Source organism: Papio anubis, chromosome 5 (genome assembly GCF_008728515.1).
Source record: "Papio anubis isolate 15944 chromosome 5, Panubis1.0, whole genome shotgun sequence".
NCBI classification, from domain to species: domain Eukaryota; kingdom Metazoa; phylum Chordata; class Mammalia; order Primates; family Cercopithecidae; genus Papio; species Papio anubis.
The window spans coordinates 123,881,543-123,907,936 of NC_044980.1; the positions used below are offsets into that span (position 1 = coordinate 123,881,543).

Here is a 26,394-nt window from a genome sequence, read left to right on the forward strand (position 1 = left end):
GCCCTAGTCTTCTCTTCCTCTGTCAACTGATTGTAGGAAACTCCCTGTGAGGCCATCAGTGCAGGCTAGGGGAGAGAAGGCAGGATGTAGGAGTGGAGACCATGGGCATTTGAGCCACTTCCTCATGTAACTTACTTGTGCCTTCAAGACCTGTTTGAGCCCGATCACATATATACCGCTTCCATTTGATGATGAAATGCTGCTGTGCATGACCCACTTTATGGCTAGATGAGTCAGAAAGCACCCAGTTCATGATAGGCAGTTCAGGTTGCATGGTGACTTGATGACCCATTGTCAAATGTTCAGTTTCCACCAAAGCCCAGCAACAGGCCAAGAGCTGTCTCTCAATCTCTCAAAAGGAGAATAGTTATCTACAGAAGATGGCAGGGCCTTGCTCCAAAATTCTAGAGGCCTCCGCTGTAATGCACCTATAAGGACCTGCCAAAGACTCCAAACAGCATCCCTATTTGCTGCTGACACCTCAAACACCATTGGATCTGCTGGGTCATGTGGCCCAAGTGGCAGAGTAGCTTGCACAGCAGCCTGGACCTGTTGCAGAGCCTTCTCCTGTTCTGGACCCCACTCAAAACACAGCATTTCAGGTCACTTAATAAATGGGCTGGAGTAACATACCCAAATGAGGAATGTGTTGCCTCCAAAATCCAAATAGGCCCGCTAGACATTGTCCCTGTTTATTGATTGTAGTAAGGGCCAAATGCAGCAACTTATCCTTCACCTTAGAAGGAATATTTCAACAGGCCCTATACCACTGTACCCCTGGAAATTTTACTGAGGTAGAAGGTCCCTGAAGTTTAGTCAGATTTATTACCCATCCTTTGGCACACAAATGTCTCACCAATAAGTCCAGTGTGTTTGCCACTTCTTGCTCACTGGATCCAGTCAGCATAATGTCATCAATGTAATGGACCAGTGTGATATCTTGTGGAAGCAAAAAGCGATCAAGGTCTCTCCAAATAAGATTATGACACAAAACCAGAGAGTTAATATATCCCTGAGGGAGGACAATAAAGGTATATTGCTGGCCTTGCCAGCTGAAGGCAAATTGCTTCTTGTGGGCCTTATGGACAGGAATGGAGAAAAAGGCATTTGCCAAGTCAATGGCTGCATATCAGGTACCAGGAGATGTGTTAATTTGCTCAAGCAATGAAACCACATCTGATACAGCAGCTGCAGTTGGAGTCACCACTTAGTTAAGCTTACAGTAGTCCACTGTCATTCTCCAAGATCCATCTGTCTTCTTCACAGGCCAAATGGGAAAGTTGAACAGGAATATGGTGGGAATAACCACACCTGCAACTTTCAACTCCTTGATGGTGGCACTAATCTCCCCAGTCTCTCCAGGGATGCAATATTGTTTTTGATTTACCAATTTTCTAAGTAGAGGCAGCTATAATGGCTTCTGTTTGGCCTTCCCCACCACAATAGCCTTCACCCTACCAATCAGGGAGCCAATGTGGGCGTTCTGCCATATGTCGATGCCAATTATGCATTCTGGCACTGGGGAAATTACCACAGGAAGAGTCTAGGGATCCTCTACACCCACTGTAAGTTGAACCTGAGCCAAAATTTCATTAATTACTTGACCTCCATAAGCCCCTACTTTAACTGGAGGACCACAATACTATTTTAGGTCCCCTGGAATCAATGTCAGCTCAGAGCCAGTGTCTAGTAGTCCCCAAAGTGTCTGATCATTTCCCTTTCCCCGATGCACAGTTAGAGTGTTAAAAGGCTGGAGGTCTCTTTGGGGAAGGATGGGAGAAAGATTAACAGCATAAATTGTGAGCAGTGTAGTAGGGTCCTTCCTCAAGGGGACCCAGCTTCCCCTTCATTCAAAGGGTTCTGGGTGTGTAAACTGGCTCAAGTCTGGAAATTAAGGGGCCATGATTCTCTGTTTTTATAATTCAAATTAATCTTTTGTCCATTCGACCTAGAAGTTTTCTGCTTATATAAATTAAGTGGGAATGCAGTAGGCTTCCTACCAATTTCACCTCTAGGAACACTGTGATTAGCCAATGCCAGAGCTCTACAGTAGTTAGGCTATTCTTATTGCTGCTTTGCCTCTTCTGTTCATTATGGTAGCTACACCCACCTTGCCTTTGACGGTTGAGTGCTGCTACTTGGCCCCTGCCACCTCAGGATCTAATTATTCTCATCATATTTAATTGTTTTAGTTGAGTGACTATGATACCCACTGTTATACATACAGAGAAGAGCAATTACAGGGACCTTCAAAGATGCAGGTGCTACCCTCACAAATCTATTTCTCAAGACATTGGTCAAGGGTATATCTTCTGAACCCTCCCAGCTAGGATGAGTAGGTCTCAAGTGACTAATTCACTCCACCATCCAAATCTCCCTAACCCTTTGAATCCCCTCTACATTTAAACCAAAGGATATCAGGCAGTTCCAGCTCACTCACAGTGGGCCATCTTTTAATCCATATTTCAGCTAACCAAGCAAATAAACTATTAGAACCTTATATGACTCCCCGAGCTGCAGTATTGAAAGCAAAGTCCCTACTTATTGGGCCCAAATCAATAAATTCAGCCTGATCTAACTCTATGTTCTTTCTGCCATTATCCCACACCCTTAATATTCATTCCCACGCCTGTTCCCCAGGTTTCTATTTATATAAATTAGAAAACTCAAGCAGTTCTTTTCAAGTGTACCACACCTCCTCATGGGTCACATTCTCAATCTCACCTCTAAGAGCCCACCAGAACTTTAGTCTGGTTATAGGTCTAGAAGCAAACAGAGGTGTTGGGGGTGGCTCCTGAGGAGAATCAACATTACGTTGCCTGGTAACTACCCCAGGGGAGGCCATCACTGTTGCCTCAGGCAGTGCAGGGTTTATCTCCTCAGACAAAGGTGGAAAGGCTGATGGCAGCATGGGTTGGGGAGGGGATGTTGCCACTACTGGGGATGGGGAAGCTGTTTCTTCTGGCAAAAAAGTTTCATCAGAGTTTACAAACTCAGTGTCCTCAGCTTCATCAGGCTCCTCCCACACATCCCCATTCCAAGTTGCAGGGTCCCATTCTTTTCCCATCAGTCCCCTTACTTTAACAATAGACACCTGGCGAAGCTGTGCCTGTGTCTTTCGTTGTAGGTCAGCCACTCACAGGATGACAGCTTGTGTCTGTTTTGCCACAATTTCAGCTCTTTCTCTACAGGAAATAAGACTCTCACTCAGGGCAATCTTAGTAGATTTGAGGCTCAGTATCTGTTTCTGAAGCCGGAAGACAGAATCCCTGAGTTCATCTTTTTCTTTCATCACTTTGTCCACTGAACTAAGGAGCAACCAATGAGCTACATTATGCTCCTTGGTTCTCCACATATGGTCAAAGGTATTATATATAGAGTCACTAAACTTCTTTCCTCTCACAAGTGATGAATCAGGAGTGTCAAATGCATTTATTTTGCGTAACTCTCTAAGCAGTTCATACAAGGACTATCAGTGTTCTCCATACTATTAGAAGTAAAGTCTTTAGCATTTTGGGATCTAATCATTAAGCAGCCAACTTCAGAAACCCCAAAACCAAGAAAGAACTCCATCCGTAATATTCTGTTCCTCTAAAGCCATTCCTGGTGCCAAAATCTGCATTAGTCAAGGTTCTCTAGAGGGACAGAACTAATGGAATAGGTATATAGAGAAAGGGAAGTGTATTAAGAAGTAACTCACATGATCACCAGGTCCCACAATAGGCTGTCTGCAGGCTGAGGAGCAAGGAGAGCCAGTCTGAGTACTAAAACTGAAGAACCTGGAGTCCGATGTTTGAGGGCAGGAAGCATACAGCACAAGAGAAAGATGTAGACTGAGAGGCTAGGCCAGTTTCTTTTCACATTTTTCTGCCTCCTTATATTCTAACCATGCTGGCAGCTGATTAGATTGTGCCCACCGAGATTAAGGGTGGATCTGCCTTTCCCGGCCCACTGACTCAAATGTTAATCTCCTTTGGCAACACCCTCACAGACACACCCAGGATCAATACTTTGTATCCTTCAATCCAATCAAGTTGACACTCAGTATTAACCATCACAATGGTCAAGTAATTTTTGAGGAGGGTACCACAATCATTCAGTGGGGAAAAGGCAGTCTCTTCAACAAATGGTACTGAGGAAACTGAATAACTACGTGCAAAATATGTTGTTGGACACATCTAACATGATATACAAAAACCCAAAGTGGATGAAAAACCTAATTAGACCTAAAACTATAAAACTCTTAGAAAGAGGCATACAACAAAACCTCCACAACATTGACTTTGGCAACAATTTCTTGGATATGACACAAAAGGCACAGGCAACAAATGAAAAATAGATAAATTGGATTTCATGAGAATGTTTACATTATATGCATCAAATGACAGTATCAGCAGAGTAGAAACGGCAACCCACATAATGGAAGAAAATATTTGCAAATCGTATATCCAATAAGATAATTAATATCTATAATATATGGAGAACTCCTTCAACTCAACAACAAACACCCAAAAACATTTGCAAATAGGCAAAGGACTTAAAATAAGCAAAGGGCTTGAATAGATATTTCTCCATACACAAATAGCCAAAAAGCACATGAAAAGAAATTCAACATCACTAATCATTAGACAAATGCAGATCAAAACTATTATGAGATATCACCTCACACCCATTAGGATAACTACTATCAAAACACAGAAAAGAGGCCAGGCACCAGGGCTCACACCTGTAATCCCAGCATTTTGGGAGGCCGAGGCAGGCAGATCACTTGAGGTCAGCAGTTCCAGACTAGCCTGGCCAACCTAGTGAAACCCTGTCTTTCTTCCAAAAATATTAAAAAATTAGCTGCATGTGGTGGCCCGTGCCTGCAATCTCAGCTACCAGAATGCTGAGGCAGGAGAATCACTTGAACCTGGGAGGCAGAGGCTGCAGTGAGCTAAGATCATGCCACTGCACTCCAGCCTGGGTGACAGAACAAGACTGTCTCAAAAAAAATAAAATAACAGAAAATAGTACATATTGGCAAGGATATGGAGAAATTAGAACACTTATACACTGTTACTGGGAATGCAAAATGGTACAGCCACTATAGGAAAAAAGCATGGTGGTTCCACAAGAAATTAAAAATAGAACTATATGATCTATCAATTTTCAAAGAATTAAAAGCAAGTCTCAAACAGATATTTGTATACTCATATTCACAGAACATTATTCACAATAACCTAAATGTAGAAGCAACCCAAATGTCTATCAGTGGATGAATGGATAAGAAAACTGTGGTGTGTGTACATATAATGGATTATTATTCAGCCTTAAAAAGGAAGGAAATTTTGACACATGCTACAACATGGATGAACCTTGAGGACATTATGTTGAGTGCAATAAACCAGTCACAAAAAGACAAATACTGCATGACTTCACTTACATGACATACTTAGAGTAGCCAAAATCTTAGAGACAGAAAGCAGAAGGGTGGTTGCCAAGAACTAGGCTGAAGGAATGGGAAGTTATTGTTAATGGGTATAGAGTTCAGTTTTAGAAGATGAAAAGAGTTATGAAGATGGATGGTGGTGACGGTTGCACAACATTATGAATGTATTTAATATCAGTGAACTATACATTTAAAAGTGATTAAGATAATAAATTAGGTGTTACATATATTTTACCACAATTGAAAAAAATTTAAAAACAAAATTACCATATGATCTAGCCATTCCATTTCTGAGTATATGCCCAAAGTAATCGAAAACAGGGCCTCAAACAGATATTTGTACACCCATGTTCATAGAAGCCTTATTCACAAAAGCCAAAAGGTGGAAACAATCCAAGTGTCCATCGGTAGATCAACGGGCAACAAACTGTGGTGTGTATATGGAATGAAATATTATTCAGCCTTAAAAAGGGAGGAAATTTTGACACGTGCTACAACATGGATGAATCTTAATGATACTATGCTGACTGAAAGAATCCAGTCACAAAAGGACAAATATTATATTATTCCACTCTTATGAGGTAATCAAATTAGAGCAGTCAAATTCATGGAGACAGAGGTGGAAGGATGATTTTCAGGGGCTAGGGGTGAAAAAAAGAATGGTGAATTATTGTTTAATGGATACAAAGTTCCAGTTTAGGAAGCTTTTTAAAAAGTTCTGGAGATGGATGGTGGTGATGGTTGCAGAACAATATGAATGTCCTTATTGCCACTGAACTGTAAACTTACAAATGATTAAAATGGTAAACTTATGCTATTTTATCACAATTTTTTAAATCAGTCATATTCTTGGGTGCTACAACAAAGATATGAAACATAATCATCTGCTGAGTCTTCCAGTACCCCCACTCCAGCATGCCCATTTTCCTGAGTCTCCTGATCTCTTCCTCTGTCATCAGCCACAGAAGTCATGGCATTTCATCTTTGTTCAGCATGGGCCATCACTTTCCCATGTATCCTAATGGCAAGTTTTCACCATCTCTGGGGACTTTGCCAGGATATCGAACTTTGATCTGGGGAGAGTACTTCCAAATCAATAAACTCTTTCCTATCCAATTTTATGTTCTGTTCCCTTGATCAAGCACCTGTCAAATCCAGGCCTATATATGTTCCCCAGGTTCTTCCTGGTACATATTACCTAGGTCTTGCAGCTCCTTTGAGATATGTCCATTTCCTCCTTTATCAGTCCCAGCACATCCTTAGCTGAGGTGTACTGAGACTTGAATTAAAGATTCAGTGGCTAGAAAGGCAGGTGGGGCAGATCCTGACAGGCGCAGATCTTCTTTGTCTTTCAAAAGAGAAGACTTCACATTGTTTTCTAACACAGGGGGGTGTTAGCTTTTACTAGAAAGGGAAGGACCTCTTCTGTAGATCCAAAAGGTTCAAAAGTGTCTGGGGAGTCAAAATCTTTGAGAACAGTCACCCAGATATCTCCATCCTACAGGTCAGGTTCTGAGGTCTTCCAAAACAGAGGCCTGACCTTGGCATAACATACCTGCCTTGATAGGGCATTTAATCTTCTTTGAAGCTCAGCAATCAGACTATTACTAAGTCCCAGCTTGGCCCTCAGCTTTGTTTGCCTTGCCTTTGTGGGAAATGAGAGCTTTTTGTATGCACCTGAGGAGGCATCCTGGCTTTGACACCTGGCTTTCACGGGTGTATTACTTACACTCCGTGATTCCTTTTCTTCCTGAAGAGCATCTGTGGTTCTTAGCAATAAGCAAGCAATCAATTTTTCCTTATATCTGCAGAATTTATCCATAACTCTTAAATACTTGATGCATTGCATCTGCAAGTGCATTCCCTTCTGACAAACCTTCCCAATTCACCACTGATAAGTTGTAGCAAGTACCATGGGCTATCTGTGCTCCACTCACCACCAGTATGGGGTCCTCTTTACCAGACAGGCAGTGAGTCATCCAGTTTCAAAACCCCATCTGGTTTTTTCAGATAACTCTTGCTAGCAACCACCACCAGTTAGATTTTCTAGAAGTAGATGCTGAGATAGAGTTTGGGGTATAAGATGTTTAGGAGGGATCAATACCTGTGAAGGAAGGGTTGAGAGAGCAAATCAGGCAGAAGTTGAACTGTGATGCAGGCCTGACAAAGGCTTGGTCAACATTGTAAAGATCTCTGGAACAAATATTACCAGTCAGAATGCAGCACTGATATGGTTCGGATTTGTGTCCCTGCCCAAATCTCACGTTAAATTGTAATCCCCAGTATTGGAGAGGCCTGGTGGGAGATCATGGGGGCAGATTTTCCCCTTGCTGTTCTTGTGGTATTGAGTGAGTTATCACAAGATCTGCTTGTTTAAAAGTGCAAAGCACCCCTGCTTCTCTCTCTTCCTCCTTCTCCAGCCATGTAAGACATGCCTGCTTCCCCTTCACCTTCTGTCATGATTGTGAGTTTCCTGAGGCCTCCCCAGGCATGCTTCCTGTACAGCTTGCAGAGCTGTGGTCCATTAAACCTCTTTTCTTAAAAATTACTGTTTCAGCCATTTCTTTATAGCAATGAGAGAGCAGACTAATACAGAAAATTGTTACTGGGAGTGAGGCATTGCTATAAAGATAACTGAAAATGTGGAAGCAACTTTGGAACTGGGTAATGGGCAGAGGTTGGAACAGTTTGGAGAGCTCAGAAGAAGACAGGAAGATGAGGGAAAGTTTGGAACTTCCTAGAGACTTGCTAAATTGTTGTGACCAAAAAATGCTGGTAGTGATATGGACAATGAAGTCCAGGCTGAGGGGGTCTCAGATGAAGATGAGGAACTTACTGAGAACTGGAGCAAAAGTCACTTTTGTTATGCATTAGCAAAGAGACTGGCAGCATTGTACCCCACCCTAGGGATCCATGGAATTTTGAACCTGAAAGTGATTGATTGAGGGTATCTGGCAGAAGAAATTTCTAAGCAGCAAAGCATTCAAGAAGTATCCTGGCTGCTTCTGACAGCATTTGGTCATATGCATGAGCAAAGAGATGAACTGAAACTAGAACTCATATTTTAAAGAAAAGCATAGCATAAAAGTTTAGAAAATTTGCAGCCTGACCATGTGGTAGAAAAGAAAAACCCATCTTCTGGAGAAAAATTCAAGCCAGCTGCAAAAATTTGCATAAAGAGGAGCTGAATGTTAATAGCCAAGACACTGGGAAAAATGCCTCAAAGGCATTTCAGAGACCTTCATGGCAGCCCCTACCATCACAGGCCCAGAGGCCTAGGAGGGAAGAATGGTTTTGTGGACTGAGCCCAGGGCCCTGCTGCCCTGTGTAACCTCAGAACACTGCTCCCTGCATCCCAGTTGCTCCAGCTCCAGCTATGGCTAAAAGGGTCCCAAGTATGTCTCAGGCCACTGTTCCAGGGCATGTAAGCTATCAGCTTTGGCTGCTTACACGTGTGCAGCTGCTTCCAAGTGTGCAGAGGGCAAGAGTTGAGGTTTGGGAGCCTCCACCTAGATTTCAGAGGATGTATGGAGATGCTTGCATGTCCAGGCAGAAGTCTGCTGCAGGGGCAAAGCTCTCATGGAGAACCTCTACTAGGGCAATGTGCAGGGGAAATGTGTGGTTGGAGCCCCAACTCAGAGTCTCCACTGGGGCACTGCCTCATGGAGCTGCAAGAAGAGGGTCACCGTCCTCCAGACCCCAGAATTTTAGATCCATGAGAAGCTTTCTCCATGCACCTGGAAAAGCTACAGGCAGTCAACACCAGCCGTGATTGTGAGTTTCCTGGGGCTTCCCAAGCCACGCTTCCTTTATAGTCTGTGGAGCTGTGAGTCAATTAAACCTCTTTTCTTTTGAGTAACCTGGTTTCTGGTACTTCTTTATAGCAGTATGAAAACAAATTAATACAGGGAAAGCCCCCATTAGGGTGAAATGGTCAGGAGTTTATTCCCCCACCTCAGTCAGTCACCAGACACAGGCTGCCTTGGAAAAGATATGACCTTGGATGATGCAGTTCACTGCAGCTCAAGCAAATCCCAAAGAAGCTGACAGCTGGAGGTGTCTGTTGACTGCACTCCACCAACTAGAAAGCAAATCCTTCCTGAAAGGTAGATTTGGGCAATGTATATCCATGTCCACCACCACAAGTATTAATTGTTTAAATTTTATTAAAAAATGAAAAGCCTGAGACAAATACTAAACTACAATGGATGCAAGACAACATATTTAAATTGTGAATCTTCCAGAAAAACTTGGACATGTGGTCACCCTAGTTCTAAATAAACCAATTTCTGGTTCTAGGTCCTCTGCCCTGTCTGTCACCATGCAGAAGAAGCTGGACTTATGCAAACATGCTTTATGTACTTTCCAGCCTTGACAGATATATGGGAGGACACCTGACCCAAAAGAATGTTAAACCAAAAATTGCCACAAAATACAATGTACCCTAGGAGTCCTGGGACAAGAATTGAGATCAGCTCATCAATTTCTCTTCCTCAGGAATTTTAACCAAGGAAATAAAAGAAAGGTGAGGTCAACAAAAGGAAGCAGAAGTGAGATGATCTAATGTAGAAATTGAGCAAGAAAACCACGACAGACCATTGTTCAAGCAGAAATTACAAGGGAAACAAAACTATGAGTAAGCAGAAGTTAGGAGGAAGATTTAAAAAATTAGAACAGAGGATCTATTTTGTTATCAAAATAGAGAGAAGCAGATGGACAGAGGCTAAATGAGTCAAGTTAAGGGCAGGACATTCATGTTGCTTTGACTATAGACCCAACTTCCCATTCCTGTTCTTCCAGAGACCCAACTGCTTATTTCTAAGTGTGCATGGATCTTTCACCTCCAAGTATATTGATTCCCTCATCAAAAAGGTTACAAACTAGTGCTTCCCAAGCTTCTGTTACAAAGTAATTCTCTGGCATTTGCATTAAAACCAAAGATCTCTGTTCAGCCTCTCCATTTTTATTTAGAATAAATCTATGGTGTCATGAGGAAGTTTTGTCTTGTTAATATTGCCAAATTCTATACTCTTCTTTCTCATTCCCAAAACAGAAAGTAACTCGAACTCTTTCAAAATATCGCATTCAGTGGCAATTCTTCCTGTTTCATCTGTTACGGCTAGTGAGTTTTGCACTTACTGACGCATCTCCTGACCCTACAAACAATTGCACCCATGGCAAGAATCCCAACAATGGTATGCTAGATCCCATAGCAAAAGGATAACAAAATTGGATTTTATGACTCCTTATCATTGATTCACCCTCAACACCAATTCTGGGAAGTTTGGATAATAAATACATTTCTGACTGCCTGACCTCATAATGTACAATAGATTCCCTTTCTAGTAAAATGACCCAGCACCAGTTTTCCCTTTTTGAATTATATTTCTACACTGTCCTTACAAAAATATCATCCTCAACTCTTTCAGGTCTAAGGAGCCATCTACTGTTTTAAGAACAAACTGCAATTAATGATCATTTCTCAAACCATAAAGGCCCAATCAACTAAATTATATTCTCTTTCTCTCTCTCTCTCTCTCTCTCTCTCTCTCTCTCTCTCTGTCTCTCTCTGTCTTCCCCTTCCTTGGCCCCCTGCCTCGTTGTGGTGGTAGTGGTGATGGTGATAATTATGACTCTTTGCTCTCAAGAAATTATGCTGTGCTGAATTCAAGACAGTGTTTTTATTGTGGTTGTGTACATATGAAAAATGCCTTATAGTTGTTTATTGAATTTTGAATTTTTTATACACAAGAGTCATGCCCTGTTGGAAATGAGAAGCAAGTTTTCTCTTTGTTGCTTTTAACTGAAGAATATATTATAAGCTCTTTCTCTAGATACATTCTGAAACTGTAAAAACACTTTCAAAATAAAGGTCAGCCATGTGGTCTGTGCAATGTTAATTGCTAAGTGCTGAACTAGCACTGTAGTCAGTCTTTGAAATGGAGCCTAGCCGGGTTGACAGCCTAGGGTGGCTGCCCCATGCTTTCAGAGCAACACAGGATGTTGCTTGGTCTCTTCAGAAAGAAGCTGCCAGGAAATGAAGTTTCACATGAGAAACTTGCTGCTCTAATGCATTTCAGGCTGTTCTTTTTCCATTTGAAAGCCTAGGTGCAATGAGTGAAGAAATCTTTTGTTAGAAACTCCAAATAGGTCTCGAAGTACATGCATGTTCACTGAGGTAGCGATTTCCTCTCCTTCTAATATCTTGTACCCATATACAAGAGAAAGAATATGTGTAGTTAGTACATTTTTTAAAACCATCTCATGTTTATTCCTGATGGAAGATTGAAAAAGCTAAGGAAAGAAGAGATGCCTTGGGCTCATGTTAAATGAAGAACAAAATGTAAAACCACTGATTTTCAATTAAACGATAATGATTCCAGTGGGTGGTTGCAGTTAAGATGAAGTAAGCACACTGCACCCTGCCTCATTCAATGAAGCAACTAAAAACCCTGCATAGAAGGCAGAGAGCAGTTGTCTGGGGACTGTAAAAAGTAAATAATAGCAGACTGGTTTGAGAAACAAAACAGAACTCAATGTGAGATCAATCCACTGGTGAGTGTTGTCCTCCTCTCCCGCTATTTTCTGGCCTTAGATTCAAAAGCATCCCAAAACCCAGAACTCCACACTAGGTGCAAATAGAAAGAGCTGCAAGAGAAGTCCTCTCATTCTGGTCCAAAAAGCAGAAAAGGGAGGCTTTAAGGATCAGCGTGAAGAAAATTCCTTGGGGTGTTCTTTTCTGTCCTCTCTTATTGTTGCCCCCAGGCAATCCCCTGTAGCAACAGACACAGAGACAGTGGCAGCTGTGTAAGCACCTAAAACTCTAAGGGAAGAGAGCTCTTCTCTCTGGACAGAACTTGGGTCCCAAGAGCATGGGGGAAATATATGTTGCTTTTTTTTTTTTTTTTTTTTTTTTTTAAACATCTTCCCATGCCTTGGCTGTGGAAGCAGATACAGTCACAAGAAGTGAACATAGGAGCAGAAAAACTACATAATTTTCCCGACCACAACCCTACACTACCCACACCCGTAATCCCGAGACTTTGGGAGGCCAAGGCTGACAGATCACCTGAGGTCAGGAGTTCGAGACCAGCCTGGCCAACATGGTGAAATCCCGTCTCTACCAAAAATACAAAAATTGGCCAGGTGTGGTGGCATATGCCTGTAATCCCAGCTACTTGGGGAGGCTAAGGCAAGAGAATCACTTGAATCCAGGAATTGGAGGTTGCAGTGAGCCGAGATCACGCCGCTACACTCCAGCCTGAGCAACAGAGTGAGACACCATATGAAAGAAGGAAAAAAAAAAGAAAAGAGAAAAGAGAGGAGAGGAGAGGAAAGGAAAGGAAAGGAGGAAGGAAGGAAGGAAGGAAGGAAAGAGAAAGAAAGAAAAGAAAAGAAAAAGAAAAGAAACAAAGAAAAAAAGAAGAAAAGAAAAAGGGAACACAGATTATTGGCAAACATATATGCAACTCCACCATATAACTATGTAAACTAATTTTAATGTACTTGATTTAACAGTTTCTAGGGGGAGTGATTATGGATTTGTCCTGAGTAATTCTTCTCTATTTTTGCCTTGTGTATTTTAAGATTATGTTTCTAGGCACATATTGGTTGAGAATTGCTATATAATCTGGGTAAAATATTATTTTTTCATTATATTTTGACCCTTTTTATCTCTGTAAAGTTTGCTCCAGTTTGGATGTTTGAAAGGACTCACCAAACTTCCCAGAATACAGATGGCTCCTGACTTACAATGGTTCAACTTAAGATTTTTTTTTTTACTTTATGGATGGTGTGAAAATGATACACATTCAGTAGAAACTGTATTTGAGTACAAATGCTGTTTCTTACTTTCAATACAGTATTTAATAAGTTGCATGAGATTTTTAACACTTTCTTACAAAAAGGTTTCATATTAGATTATTTTGCCCAACTGTAGGCATTAGTAAGTTTCTTACTTTCAATACAGTATTCTGTTTCTTACTTTTTGTTTCTTAGTTTCAATACAGTATTTAGTAAGTTACATGAGATTTTTAACACTTTCTTATAAAATGGGCTTCATATTAGATTATTTTGCCCAACTATAGGCATTAGTAACTGTTCTGAGCACATTTAATGTAGGCTAGACTAAGCTATGATGTTCGGTAGGTTAGGTATAGTAAATGCATTTTCAACATACAATATTTTCAACTTAAAATAGGTTTATTGGGACATAACCCTATCATAAATTGAGGAGCATCTGTATATGCCTGTAAGGCTTTTAAAGACAAAGAACACAGTGTAGCAAGAGAAAGTGATTGCAGGCAAGCTCCCCAGGGTCCAACTTTAACCACCAAGATGTGTGCAAGGAATTTTAGTTTCAGAAGAACTCAAAGAGAAGTTTTCAGTAGGGAAGCTTTATGCCCTTCTGGCCACAATCAAACCAGCTTGTCATACCAGTTAAGCCAGCTGGAATTCACTGATAAAGAAACTGACCTTGATTTGTTTGTGTCCTCTTTTACTTCACTGAGCAGTGGTTTGTAGTTCTCCTTGAAGAGGTCCTTTACATCCCTTGTAAGTTGGATTCCTAGGTATTTTATTGTCTTTGAAGCAATTGTGAATGGAAGTTCATTCATGATATGGCTCTCTGTTTGTCTGTTACTGGTGTATAAGAATGCTTGTGATTTTTGCACATTAATTTTGTATCCTGAGACTTTGCTGAAGTTGCTTATCTGCTTAAGGAGATTTTGGGCTGAGATGATGGGGTTTTCTAAATATACAATCATGTCATCTGCAAACAGGGACAATTTGACTTCTTCTTTTTCTAACTGAATACCTTTGATTTCTTTCTCTTGCCTGATTGCCCTAGCCAGAACTTCCAACACTATGTTGAATAGGAGTGGTGAGAGAGGGCACCCCTGTCTTGTACAAGTTTTCAAAGGGAATGCTTCCAGTTTTTGCCCATTCAGTATGATATTGGCTGTGGGTTTGTCATAAATAGCTCTACCATGCTCATGGATAGGAAGAATCAATATCGTGAAAATGGCCATACTGCCCAAGGTAATTTTTAGATTCAATGCCATCCCCGTCAAGCTACCAATGAGTTTCTTCACAGAATTGGAAAAAACTGCTTTAAATTTCATATGGAACCAAAAAAGAGCCCACATTGCCAAGACAATCCTAAGTCAAAAGAACAAAGCTGGAGGCATCACGCTACCTGACTTCAAACTACACTACAAGGCTACAGTAACCAAAACAGCATGGTACTGGCACCAAAACAGAGATGTAGACCAATGGAACAGAACAGAGTCCTCAGAAATAATACCACACATGTACAGCCATCTGATCTTTGACAAACCTGAGAAAAACAAGAAATGGGGAGAAGAGTCCCTATTTAATAAATGGTACTGGGAAAATTGGCTAGCCATAAGTAGAAAGCTGAAACTGGATCCTTTCCTTACTCCTTATATGAAATTTTTTTTTTTTTTATACTTTAAGTTCTAGGGTACATGTGCATAACGTGCAGGTTTGTTACATATGTATACTTGTGCCATGTTGCTGTGCTGCACCCAGCTTATACGAAAATTAATTCAAGATGGATTAGAGACTTAAATGTTAGACCCAAAACCATAAAAACCCCTAGAAGAAAACCTAGGTAATACCATTCAGGACATACGCATGGGCAAGGACTTCATGTCTAAAACACCAAAAGCAACAGCAACAAAAGCCAAAATTGACAAATGGGATCTCATTAAACTAAAGAGCTTCTGCACAGCAAAAGAAACTGCCATCAGAGTGAACAGGCAACCTACAGAATGGGAGAAAATTTTTGCAATCTACTCATCTGACAAAGGGCTAATATCCAGAACCTACAAAGAACTCCAACAAATTTACAAGAAAAAAACAAACAACCCCATCAAAAAGTGGGCAAAGGATATGAACAGACATTTCTCAAAAGAAGACATGCGTACAGCCTACAAACACATGAAAAAATGCTCGTCATCACTGGCCATCAGAGAAATGCAAATCAAAACCACAATGAGATACCATCTCACACCAGTTAGAATGGTGATCATTAAAAAGTCAGGAAACAACAGGTGCTGGAGAGGATGTGGAGAAATAGGAACACTTTTACATTGTTGGTGGGATTGTAAACTAGTTCAACCATTATGGAAAACAGTATGGCGATTCCTCAAGGATCTAGAACTAGAAGTACCATATGATCCAGCCATCCCATTACTGGGTATATACCCAAAGGATTATAAATCATGCTGCTATAAAGACACATGCACACGTATGTTCATTGTGGCACTATTCACAATAGCAAAGACTTGGAATCAACCCAAATGTCCATCAGTGACAGACTGGATTAAGAAAATGTGGCACATATACACCATGGAATACTATGCAGCCATAAAAAAGGATGAGTTTTGGTCTTTTGTAGGGACACGGATGCAGCCGGAAACCATCGTTCTCAGCAAACTATCGCAAGAACAGAAAACGAAACACCACATGTTCTCACTCATAGGTAGGAACTGAACAATGAGATCACTTGGACTCGGGAAGGGGAACATCACACACTCAAGTTCAACATTCCAAGCAGCTGGGACTGCAGGAACCCCCCACCACACCTGGCTAATTTTTGTATTTTTAGTAGAGTCAGGGTCTCACCATGCTGACCAGACTTGTCTTGAACTCCTGACCTCAAGTGATCCATCCTCCTCGGCCTCCCAAAGTGCTGGGATTACAGGCGTAAGCCACTGTGCCTGGCCTAAATTGCTATTTTTATGTTTCAAAATTAGTCAAATATCAAAAATTTTAAGTGATTCCACTTAATATTTACTTTGCATTTTACATCCCACTCCTTCCTTCTGTACTCAGTGCCCCACTTAAGAGTTATTTTTTGTTAGGGTCAGTGAATCTATTATTTTTTTTTAGAGTTAGTGAGCAGTAAAGGCTTTCAGATTTCATCTAAAAATAGCTTTATTTTCACTTTATTCTTACATGATATTTTAGATAGGTTAACAGTTATCTCCCTTTAGTCTTTTGAAGGTATTATTTCATTGCTGTCTAGCCTCTACTGTTTCTGAGTATTGATAGTCTGTCAAATTGCCATTACTTTATAAATAATCTGTCGTTTCTCTCTCATTGCTTTTAAGGTTTTTCATCTTGTCATTGGTGTTCTCCAGTTTCTCTGATACATCAAAGCATGAGTTTATTTTTTATTTTACACAGAATTAGTTGTGTTTATTCAAGCTAAGATTTCATATCTTTCATCAATTTTGAGAAATTGTCAATCATTATTACTTTGAATAATGCGTCTTCCTTATTCTTTCTGTCACCTCTTTCTGGATCTTCTCACTCTACTCTCACATTTCTCATTCATTTTTGTTTTCCTCTTCAACCCTAAATGCTATATTCTATTTAGTTTCCTTAGCCCTCTCTGATGTTACATCTAATCTGCTCTTTAATCCAAATTATTGCATTTTTCATTCCTATGACTATATATTTTTTATTTCTAAAAGATCTAGCTAAGGCCAGGCATGGTGGCTTATGCCTATAATCCCAGAATTTTGGGAGGCCAAGGCATGTGGATCACTTGAGTCCAGGAGTTCAAGACCAGCCTGACCAACATGGCAAAACCCTGTCTCTACTAAAAATACAAAAATTAGCTGGGTCTGGTGGTGTGCACCTGTAGTCCCAGCTACTCAAGGGACTGAGGCATGAGGATCATCTGAGCCTTTGGAGATTGAGGATGCTATAAGTTGTGATCACGCCACTGCACTTCAGCCTGGGCAACAGAATGAGGCCCTATTCCCGTTTCCCCCAAAAAAGATCTATCTAGTTATTTTTCACAATATTTATTTTCTATTTTTCATGATATTTATTTTCTTACCCTTTACTTCAATTTATTTGTATACCAATAATCATATAAAACATGCTTATTTATTTCATGTGGTTTCTTAGTCCATTTGCATCACTATAAAGGAATACCTGAGCCTGAGCAATTTATAAAGAAAGAGGGTTATTTGGCTCACCTCCTTCAGGCCATACAGTAAGCATGGCGCCTGCATCTGCTCGGCTTCTGGTGAGGTCTCAGGAAATTTTTAGTCATGGCAGAAGGGAAAAGGAGCTGGCATGTCACATGGTGGAAGAGGGAGCAAGAGAAAGAGGAGGAGGTGCCAGGTTCTTTTAAACAACAAGCTCTCACATAAACTAATAGAGTGAGAACTCACTCATTACCAAGAGGAGGGCACCAAGCCATTCATGAGGGATCCACTCCCATAACCCAAACACCTCCCATTAGGCCCCACTTCCAACATTGGGGATCACATTTCAAAATGCGGTTTGAAGGGGACAAATATCCAAAGTATCTCATGTGGTTTGTAATTTTTTACTGGGAACTCATCTTAACTATAAACTTTTTTAAAATAAGAGTTTTATGTATCTTTCATAAAAATATCTCCTCAAAAGTGTTTTACAATCATTTATTCCAGATGCTTCAGAGAGTTCACTAATCTAGGATTGGATTTTATATTAATTTATTGGCTCAGGACTCCCACACCACATGAGAACTATAAATTCTGACTAAACCTGGGCATAGTATAGGCATATAAGGCTCAGAATTATCACCGGAGCCTTTTTTCTATACAGATCCCAAACCACATAAAAGCTTTTTTGCAGCTTTATTGAAATATTGGGCAGCTTTTCTTCTCCCTTTTCCAAGAGAGACTGATATTTCAAAGTCCTTGTTTTATGCAGAGATCTAAGGGTTAGGCCCCAGCTTTGTGCAGTTCTAACAACACATCTTCTGTCCAGGAGGCTGTGATAAAATTGTAGCCTCTCATTTCCAAAGCCTGTATTTGGGTCCCCCAACCACGTGGGCAGCCAGAGAGACAGCTCCTGCACTTTTCATTCCAACTATCTTTTCCCTAGTCATTTAATTGGGAATTATATTTATTTATTTTTAGCTCTGCTTTGGATTTATTTTAATTTTTTGTTGTTTTTCAAACATTTCTACGTGATTGTAGTGAGTCCATGCTGGTATAACCAGTCAATTTAGTCCTACAACTGTCTTCCTATCTGCTAGTTTGAATTTTTTACAATGTCAAACATCACCTATACCAATCCTTTACATTTATAAGCTCAGCAATTAAAGCTCAAAAAAGGTAGTTGTCTTGTCAAATCATACCAAAATTTAGTAACAGAAACCAAATAAACCTACACATCTAGGTTGCTTTTTTTCCTCAACCTACAAATTTAGTATTTACTGTCATGTAGATTAAAAGGCCAAGTTTCTATCCAAATGTTTAAAGGTTATATTGAAGAAGCTCAATATAAGAGCACTTTGGGAAGCTGTATTAATTTATACATACCACTAGCGTGCCAAGTAACATATTATCTCTGTAGGGCAACTGACTGCAACTTGAAACTGAAAATAGATAATGAGGCTTGATTTGTAACCAACTTTTCAATAATTTTGATTTTCTTTTTTTTTTATTATACTTTATGTTCTAGGGTACATGTGCACAACGTGCAGGTTTGTTACATATGTATACATGTGCCATGTTGGTGTGCTGCACCCATTAACTCGTCATTTACATTAGGTATATCTCCTAATGCTATCCCTCCCCACTCCCCCCACCCCAAAACAGGCCCTGGTGTGTGACGTTCCCCTTCCTGTGTCCAAGTGATCTCATTGTTCAATTCCCACCTATGAGTGAGAACATGTGGTGTTTGGTTTTCTGTTCTTGCGATAGTTTGCTGAGAATGATGGTTTCCAGCTGCATCCATGTTCCTACAAAGGACATGAACTCATCCTTTTTTATGGCTGCATAGTATTCCATGGTGTATATGTGCCACATTTTCTTGATCCAGTCCGTCATTGATGGACATTTGGGTTGATTCCAAGTCTTTGCTATTGTGAATAGTGCCACAATGAACATACGTGTGCATGTGTCTTTATAGCAGCATGATTTATAATCCTTTGGGTATATACCCAGTAATGGGATGGCGGGGTCAAGTGGTATTTCTAGTTCTAGATCCTTGAGAAATCGCCACACTGTCTTCCACAATGGTTGAACTAGTTTACAGTCCCACCAACAATGTAAAAGTGTTCCTATTTCTCCACATCTTCTCCAGCACCTGTTGTTTCCTGACTTTTTAATGATCGCCATTCTAACTGGTGTGAGATGGTATCTCATTGTGGTTTTGATTTGCATTTCTCTGATGGCTAGTGATGATGAGCATTTTTTCATGTGTCTGTTGGCTTCATAAATGTCTTCTTTTGAGAAATATCTGTTCATATCCTTTGCCCACTTTTTGATGGGGTTGTTTGTTTTTTTCTTGTAAATTTGTTTGAATTCTTTGTAGGTTCTGGATATTAGCCCTTTGTCAGAGGAGTAGATTTTCTTAACACTAAACATGAGATCCTTTGTTTAATTTTTTTCAACTTCTATTATCAATTTCAGTTTCTATTTAGTGTGAAAGCAAAGAAGAAAAAAGATACAACCCTTTTTCATCAAGCATAATCATTCTATGAAATAAAATGCTCTCATAGAATGTCATGTTAATTTTGCTTAAACCTATAAATAGGTTTTAGAACATCTGTTCATCATAATTAGGTTAACTGAATATCAAAATTACCAAATTTCTTTCCATTCTTTTATCCTATACCCATGAATATACTAAGGCTTTCAGGACAAAAATGGGAGAGAGGGGTGGTTCTTTGTTGTTGTTGTTTTTATACGTTACACTTTTATTTTTTCACTCACACAGAATATATAAAGTCCTACATGGGTGCTGACTCTTCATTCATTCATTTGATAACCCTGTATTACATTATCTACTATATATCATTTGTTTTGTAATCTGCCAATGTTAGAAGTCTTTTTCCTCTTTAGTCACAATTAGATGGACACTTCAGACTCTAAGAGCCAGAAACAGGTATATACTATCCCTTTATATCCTCTCCAACACAATGTCAAAAAAATACTCAAATGTTTATTTGCCCTCTGCTATAGGTAGGATTGCTTACTGCCAGAGTAGTCTGGGTCCCCAACCTAGAAGAGCTCAACTGGTTATAAAAACAATGAGAGATTTGCTTAAAATCTTAGTCAAGCCATGTGGTCACAACCAGGTAAAGTGCTTCAGAGACACAAGGCATTTTGGCAATGTTAATTTTTGTTAGGTTAGGTTAGGTTAGGTTAATGTTATGTCTCCTTGGGCAGACATGATGGGTCTATGTTCTAATCCTATTACAACATTTAGTAAAAGTTTAATGGTTATATCCTATCACAAATTTGTTACCTAATTTGAGGCACTAATGGATAGGGCTGTTTTATTTTCTTATTTTCCAATAGATCAAAGTCAAACCACTACAACATACAAAAAAAAAAAGATGCTAGGATTCAGCAAGATTTGTATTTCTCCATTTTAGTGTTCTTTATCTTCTGGGAAAGGGACGCACAAACCTTGGTTTAATAAGTTACAATAATAGGCAAATTAAAAATAATAAACAACAGTCACAGCCTGTTAATTATACCTGCTCTCCAAGGAAAATGGTAAAATTATTACATGAGTGACTAAAAATCTTCAAGCTCTTATGAAGGATTTGACAAGAGATTCTCATAACCAGGGTAATGATAATTTATCATCACAACCAGGGGGCTGTGGGAGTGAAGGGAGTTTATGCTGGGAACACTGGCATAAACTGGGACTATCCTCATCAAACCAGGACATAATCACTTTACTGTGTATTCAAACAAATAACTGGGGTTAAGATAGAGGCCCTGCCCTCACAGAACTCACAGGCATAGGTCATTGGATGTCACCATGGTGCAATATTATGAGTGATAAGATAAAGGAATTGTAGAGAAGGGGCTAAGGACCCAAAAACCCTGTGTTGGGGGTCAAGGGTAATAAAAGAAAATCATGTGTTATCCAATAGTTCCAGAACCCTGTTTATTATCAGATTCACTTAAGGAACTTATTGGAGAATACAGATTCCTGCCTGCCCCCATCCCCTGCCAGAGTCTCATTTAATGGGGGAATGGTATCCCAGGGAGAGGAAATAGCAAATACAGAGACCCTGAGGGAAATGAACACCTAACCAATTCTGGGACTTGAAGGCATCAATTATAGTCTCAAAGCCTGGTTTACTCTTCATATTATATCCTAATAGCATATAAAACTATAATGTGGATACTCTGGATGTTACTAATATTAACAGGCAAGTGATTAAATGCTAGACTGGTAGTCAAATGATAATTCTTATTTTGAATTGTCCGTAGACTACTGCTTTTATGTTAAGGAATTTATTTTCTTTTCCTTTAAAGCAGGCCTGTTGACTTACAGATTCCAGTCTGACCTGTAAAGAGCATTGAACTTATCAATCCAGTTCTCATAACAAGAAAAAAACTGAACAAACTGAAAACTAACAACTCTTCTTTGATCAGATAATTGGGCAAACAGGTCAAACTGCTGCTTGGAAAAGAGGAGAGACAGACAGGCATATACGGAGAATCACAGCTTACTTAGCAGGAGCAAAAGCCTGCAGCTGGAGCCAGTAACACCAGGAACACTTTAAAACCAACAAGTTGCTAGAGTCTCAATGGTAGACTAGCTTGAGAGTTAAAACTCCAAGGGAACCCAGACTTAGGGAGAGCCCAACACAGGAAAAGGGGAAAAGTATCCATTTTTAAATATACCTGGAGCTCTCTGTTCTGCTTAACAAGGTCTACCCTCAAAGGAAACTTACCAGAGCCTAACTGACTGGGGTTTTACCAGAGTCTAGCCAACCTGGGAGAAGGGAAATAATATCCAGCCCTCCCAAGCCTTTCATGTGAGTTGAGAATACCCAACTCAGGTTCATTAAAAGACTGAGATTTAATCACAGCCCTATAGAATGCCTTCCCCTCACACCCTGCCACCACATTAATAGGGCTCCTCTATAAAACAGGGAATTACCACTAAAAAACACTACATGCCTCAGCTTCTGTATAAAGAGTCTCTAGGAAAACCCAAAGACAAGAGGGAACACAAAAACAGGGACACCAGAGGAAATGGTAGCTCCTGACACCATAGCCACAGCAAACAATAAATACAGCCTAACTCTGTCTTGCTATGTCACCCAGGTTGGACTTCAGTGGCTCAGTCATAGCTCACTGCAGCCTCCAACTCCTGGGCTCTCAAGCAAGCCTCCCACCTCAGCTCCCAAGTAGCTGGGACTACAGGTGAGCATCACCATGCCTGCCTAATTGTTTTTAATTTTTTGTAAACATGGGGTCTCATTATATTTTCTAGACTTGTCTTGAATTCCTGGCCTCAAGTGATCCTCCCACTGCAGCCTCCCAAAGTACTGGGAGTACAGGCATGAGCCACTGTATCCAGCCTGTTTTTCTTATTCTTAGTCGATCTACCAGTTAACCATTTATTCAAAATAATAGTAGCAACGATGCATTCAATTATAGCTTACAGATAAGTGAAATGAATAGCAGCAAAAAATTTATAAAGGACAGTAGAGAGGAATTGGTATACTCTGTCATAAAGCACTTGCTCTATTCATGAAGCAGAACAGTGTTATTTGAAAGTAGAATTGGATTAGTTGTAAACATATACTGCAAACTGTACGGCAACTGCTATAAAAAAGTATTAAAGAGGTATAATTGATATGCTAAAACAAGAGAGAAAATGAAATCATATAAAATGTTTAATTAAAACCAGAGAAGGCAGAAAAAGAGTGAAAGGAAAAAAAAGAAAGAACAAGGAAATAGAGAACAGTTAAAATGTGTTCAGAGATTAATCCAACTATATCAAAAATCACTTTGCATTTGAGTTGTCTAAATACATTACTTAAAAGAGAGACTGGCAAAGTGGATGGGAAAAGACCCAACTACATATTGTCTACAAGGGCAGACCTGTAATAAACAGTAAAGTAAATCACTTCTCCATCAGTTGAATTCCTACCTGGTTTAAATAATATCTGTTGATATTCACCTGAAAAAATGTTTAACATTAAAAATATATAAAAGTCCAAAATTAATAAAGCATAAAAATAATATCCTTTTTGTTTTTGGAACAAAAAAGGAGAAACATACTAAATATAAACATATTAAATTTATGATAAATCCAATGCAATCAAAAATAAGAAAAAGATGAATAGTTGCTATGTGGAGTTGCAATAATTCAGACCAATTAGCAAGATGGGTTCAAATATCCCTATGCTATTTTTCAAAGGTTACAACTCCTTTACAAGTCTTTATAATGTAAAATAATTTATAATACTCTATTTAAATAATCCAACAAAAGATATTCACTAAAATGTCACATGAAAGAATGATTAAGGCAAATTTTTTTCCCGTTAACCTCACTCCAAAAAAGTACTGACAGTATAAGAGGGGAAAATTGATAAAAACTTAAATTAATGTTTATTTGCAAAAGTCTGTACTGTTGTCCAAGAGTGTGACTTATTATTATCTGCCACTGACTTATCTGGTGATTTGCTGATTTTATATGTACATTAGCAGAAACTGAATTTTCATATTCTAGCACCCAAACCACATCTACTTTTCCCAAGCCAAAGGGATGGTATCACAGATTTGGTAAATCAAACAGATGGAATGCTACCCAGGAGAACATAGCCACATAAGCACATAAGCACAAGGAGTTTGGCAATAATATATGACAAAGCAAAGGTAAAAAGAGAGAGAGAGAAATCATCCAGCACACATTCACTATTTGTCTAAAACAAGTTTTCTATATCCTTTTAGTACAGAATCAATACAGAGCCATATGAAATCTCTAGCAGCAAATATCATGCTGGGTTTCAAGCAAATCCTGCATCATGAGATCTGAACTGATAATGTGAGACTCATTATCCTTCCTGGAGGAAAAAAAATGAAAAGTTCCCAAAAGTTGTATCCATCAGCTAAGAATTGGCCTTTGCCTTCTTTCTTCTCCATTCCTCCGCCCCAATTCATTCCTTTTAGGAATACGTGGGTCATAAAATTTATGTTAATAACTTTAAGCTGAAAGAAACTGATCTGTGATTAAGACCGATATTATAATTACTGTAGTTTAAGGCATAAATAAATCCCAGTCTACACGATGAAAGTGCATATATTCATTCTTTCTAGAGCTAAGGAATAGAAATGCATGTGGTGGCTGTCCCTACCCTTTCAGATTTTACTGTGTAAAATTTTACTGCTTTAATACATCTAGATTTTTATGGCCACTCATTTCAGGTTTTGGCATACCGTGAAAGTTATACATAATTCCCTGAACAATAGTATAACTCCAGCCTGATTCCCACACATTAGTGGACTAGGATACTTCTGTGGGAGACTGCTGATCTAAGTGTTAGAGAAAAACATGTAAGTAATTAATTTCAATGAAGTATTACAAGTTCAAGGACATTGTAATCAAAACCAGTAGACTCTCCTACGCCAGCCCACTAAGGAACTTTGGTATGTCTCTTCCTCCACCACTGCTCAACCCTATTGTGCAGAAATAAGTCATCAGTGAGCACAGGGAACCAAGGAATCCGACAGGGATTCATAATCCATGGAAGCATGGGGGCTGTGAGAGAACTGGAGGGTAAGAAGAATGGGAAGATAACTAGCTTTAAAAGTGGTCCTGTGAATTTTGAATTGGATCTCCATTAATGTTCTTTGAGAGACATAAGTAAAGGTTTGAATTTTAATTACATACTTTTGACTGATGAACTCTTTCTTTCTTTCTTTTTTTTTTTTTTTTTTTTTTTTTGGTTGTTGTTGTTGTTGTTTGTTTGTTTGTTTTGATAGGATCTCACTCTATTACCCGGGCTGGAGTGCAGTGGGGCGATTATGGCTCACAGTAGCCTCAACCTCCCAGGCTCAAGTGACCCTTCCACCTCAGCCTGCCAAGTAGCTGGGACCATAGGCATATGCCACCACACCTAGCTAATTTTGTTTTTTATTTTTTATGGAGATGGGAGTCCCACCAAGTTGCCAAGGCTGATCTCAAACTCCTGGGTTCAAGTGATCCTCCCACCTCAGCCTCCCAAAGTGCTGAAATTACAGGCATGAGCCACCATGCCCAGCCTGATCAACTCTTTCTTTGAATGTGGCAGCATGCTGAGACTGGGCAACATGGAGCCTTTGGAATTTACTAAGTTTACAAGAGAAATATATTTGGACATTGTCTAGGACATGGTAAAGAGAAAGGGTGGAGAGGAAAAGTCAAGAGGTATAGGCCAAGGTTTAACCATGAGCAGTAGTAGCTCTCAGTCACCAGGTTTCTTTTTCTTACCTTCTCTCTACAAAACTCATATTTTAGTGGTTATGTTCTGGGGATGCTATCAGGCTAAGAAGAAGCAAAGCCACCTAGAAGGAAGGATAGTGGCACTGATAAGTATAGGAGTAACTAACTATGCATATTCGATTATCCTAATATATCTCAACCAAAGCATGTGTAAGCCTGGCAGAATACAGTCAGATTTTGTTCTTCCTATGAGGAAATAACCATTCTCTGTAAACTACCAGAGACTTTATCTGGTCTCATAGGAGAGATAAGAAGAAGCTAAAGTTCTATGCCTAGAGGAAGCAAAAATTACTAAAATAGGATCCTGGGCATCAGTATCAGCTGCATTTAATGGTACCAGGAAACTGAAATAATCCTCTTTCTTCTTTCTTTGACACATTTTACCAGCCCTATACCTTTCTGAAATTTAGCCCTTCCTACTTTTTTAGAAATGTATTTATCATGTGCAATATAATGTTTTAGAGCATATATACACTGTGGAATAGTTAAATCTAGCTAATTAACAACTGCATTACTTCACATAGTTATTTTTGTGATGAGAATGCTTAACATCCACTATTTTTGCATTTTTCGAGAATGCAATACATGTTCAATAACTATAGTCACTATGCTGTACAATAGATCTGTTGAACGTATTCCTTCTATCTAACTCTATTAATATATCCTTTAACATCTCCCCATCT

General features: G+C 39.5%; 1 long non-coding RNA gene across 2 annotated transcripts in view; it reads left to right on the plus strand.

The window, feature by feature from the left end:
• LOC103885406 overlaps positions 1-25,115 on the plus strand; it is a 64,336-nt gene extending 39,221 nt beyond the window's left edge. For both annotated transcript variants that reach the window (XR_004183821.1, XR_002522729.2), the window contains exon 6: positions 24,655-25,115. This is a non-coding gene — a long non-coding RNA (uncharacterized LOC103885406). The remainder of the gene's footprint in view (positions 1-24,654) is intronic.
• Positions 25,116-26,394: the final 1,279 nt, after the last annotated feature.